Here is a 3,341-nt window from a genome sequence, read left to right on the forward strand (position 1 = left end):
CTGGCAGGTGGTGCAGTGGTTAAGGTACTAGACTTCCACATGGCCAACCATAGTTCAAATCCCAGACTTGGTAGCTTGCTTCCTCTCTCTCTCTCTCTCTCTCTCTCTCTGTGTGTGTGTGTGTGTGTGTGTGTGTGTGTGTGTCACTCTCTGGTATAATAATAATAATAATAATAAATAAATTAAATAATTCTCTTTAAGAAAAGAATTAGAGTTGGGCAAAACTCTAAAGTCTTGGGGCAACTTCAGCCTGAGTCACAGTTGATTCTAAATTTCAATATTAATTAGGACAGTTGAGGGACCAGCAGATGGGCTTAATGGTTACCTTGCTGGACTCCCACACGGCCAATAGCAGTTTAAGTCCTAGACCTGGAGACTTGAAACTCACACCAGGTGCATGTGCATGCATGTCCAAGATCCTGAGAAGAGAATGAGAAGGAATTGTGGCATGACTGTTCCTCCAGGGAGTTATTTCTCACTTTCTATCTCTCTGTCTCTCTCTGTTTCTCTGGCGAGCATATGTATCCTATAGCAAAAATTTCTCTAAAAACAAAAACAGGACAGTTGAATGTGAAACATTGACTGAAGGAACGAAGAAAGGTGATTAAATGTAATAATCTGGGAGTCAAAAGTATAAGGGCCTGGCTGCAGTCATCCTCTTCCAGATGCTTAGACTTTGATGGAGTAGCTTCCACAAAAAGAGTGACGGGAGCTTTTGGAGGGAAAATATTTTGGGTTCAGATCCTCACACCCCAACTCCCGTAGCTGCAGTTTTTTAAAAAACCAAGTGCTGACAGGATTGTAGAACCACTACAAGTAGCAAATGTGTCCAACAAAGACAAATTAATTCCCAATGCTGGTTCCTTTCCAGTATAACAGAACTTTAGAAAAAATGACTTCAGCAAGAATAAAAGAAATCGAGTAAGAAACAGGAACCATCACAGCCCGCCGCCCCCCCCCCCCCCCCCCCCTTTCTTGGCCATGAACTAGGAATTGGTACTCTCATTTTGGCTGCCATGCAAGTCTTTTGATCCAGGAGGACAAGGAAATTGCTCTGTTTAGCATAATCCCAGAGACCACTGTGAGGGATTACAGGAGCATCTCACAGTTGCCAGCTGAGATTAAGCCAACTCACAGCCATCCAGGTTAGACCTGCAAGAAAAATCACGAGAGCAGAGGTATGTGGGTGCCTTAGGCAGAAACATGGCTTCCTTCACTGAAAATACCAGGCGAAGACCTGACATTGAAACCTCACGTGTCTCTCTGCATTTTTCTTGATGAGATATTATCAGGTGGCACAAATAAAGATGTTGTTCTTCTTCCCTGTGCTGAAAACATTAAAAAAAAGAGATGATAATGAAAATATTGTATATTGATGAGGAAAATGAGACAGTGGAAGCGTGGTGGTGGTTAACCCAACCCAGAGGTGACATCATGCTCACAACTGCAGAGGGGAGGGTCCTGAAGGGGAAGCACAAACACTTCCTCTGCTACCTTGCCTACCTTCTGGGTTGCTGTCATAGGTAGTTAAAAAAGAAAAAGGAAGGAACTTGTATGATGCGATTTTAGTAGCAAAATTATATTAATGCGGATATTGTCCATAGACCGGATAAACTGAAAAACAGTAGCAGAGTGAAGTATCAAGGAGTAAGCCATTTCTAACACCATCTGAACATTCTATGCAAGTATTCTGGAGAGAGGAACAAATCCACAGTAAGGTGTTTCTATAGGCATCTCTGGGGGAGGGGGGCACTGCAATATATGCATTTGTTATCTTAGTTCAGATTTGTATTTTATTACACCATGATACAAAGCTATTTGCATTCCTAGTTAGTCACTGGGTCTGTTCTGATAGTGGCAATTTTAATTCTTCTCCAAAGACTGGCATTATTTATTCAAAGCTGGAATTATTTGGTCACCATCTGAAAACTTGGAAGGGCTATCCTTCATGCTGGAGGGTTGGCTGTGAAATAGGGCATGGAGTGTGAAGAAACACATGAGCTTTGGAGTGAGGTGGACATAAATGTGAGTTCTAGTTCTACCAACTACTAGTTGTGGGCTTTAAGGCATTTATTTTGTATTTTTTGATATTCAATTTGTGTGTTGTTAATACTTACACATGAGATTGTTAAGAATCAAATGTGGTATCTGTGAAAATTTCTAACTAGCACAGAATCTGATACATAGATTCTAAATAAAGGCTTATTTTATTTTATTCTTCAAATGTTATTACCGTGTGCTTAACTCAATTTCTTTTTCGATTGCTTTTTCAAATATTTAACGTCTACATTTTAGAAGTTACCAAATTCCACCCTTATCTTTTATGCTTGTGCTTTTGATATTTTTCTCCTTCCTAGTTTTCCGTATCTGCTTTGTAACTTGCTCAAGTTACCGATGTATTTTTGAGGTATCAGGCTGTATTAGGTTATAGGACAAGAGGTGTCTCTATCTTGAGGGGGCTCTGAGTTTACATGGACTGCTGTGGCATCTAAAGTTCATATAAACTGCATTTATAATTCCATGTTCTCTTTTTTTTATGGCTATGAGCAGTTCATCTGAGACATGTTGTTTAGAAATTCAGACCTCACTCAGACTTTAGGTTGAAAATCTGAAACATCTCAGGTCCTTGAATGTCAAACTCATGCCGGTGCAGGAACAGTGCCCATGTTGTCACATTGGATGTATTTTGCATCCCCTTTTTAAAAAGTGAACTTAAAATAAAGGTAGACTAACTGAAAAAGTGCTGGTGGATGAGAGAATCTATAAGAAACCATTCAATGTTTATTTGAACTTATTATTTGAACTTATTTAACTTCTAAGCAGCTATGACAACCACCTGAAGGTTCCTCAAATGAACTTCCTCTCTTTGATTTCTGGCTGTGAGTCACTATCCAAGCAATAACTTTTCATGTTTGCTTCCTTTTACCTTGTCTTCTTGTTATTTCTGGGATTGGGTCTCTGAATCCTCCAAGGTTTGAATGGTAGCCAGATAGTATTTATTATTTTTGTAGCCTTGTAGGCATTTGGAAAATGTTTGGCTTAAAATTAGTTTCAATAAAATAGTTGGCTAGAGTTACAAATGAGCATTTTGGCTGGAATTTTGTTAAATACCAGTTTGAAGCTGAATTTTGGTAAAGCTGCCCTGAATACATCTATCCTTGTCAATGGATTTGTTTGTTTATTAAGTGCATACTTTCTGGATTTTTGTGGGAAGAGAAGGTCAGACAGAGGAGCATGAGGATTAGAAGTGATTACTAAAAGAGAAAGGGATTCGTGGAGAATAGTGTCTAGAGATAAGGCGTTTCGAGAAGGGAGTTTGAGTCATGCTGTGTATAAGAGGG

This window comes from Tupaia chinensis, unplaced genomic scaffold (genome assembly GCF_000334495.1).
Source record: "Tupaia chinensis unplaced genomic scaffold, TupChi_1.0 Scaffold000622_1, whole genome shotgun sequence".
In the NCBI taxonomy this organism is placed as follows: Eukaryota; Metazoa; Chordata; class Mammalia; order Scandentia; family Tupaiidae; genus Tupaia; species Tupaia belangeri.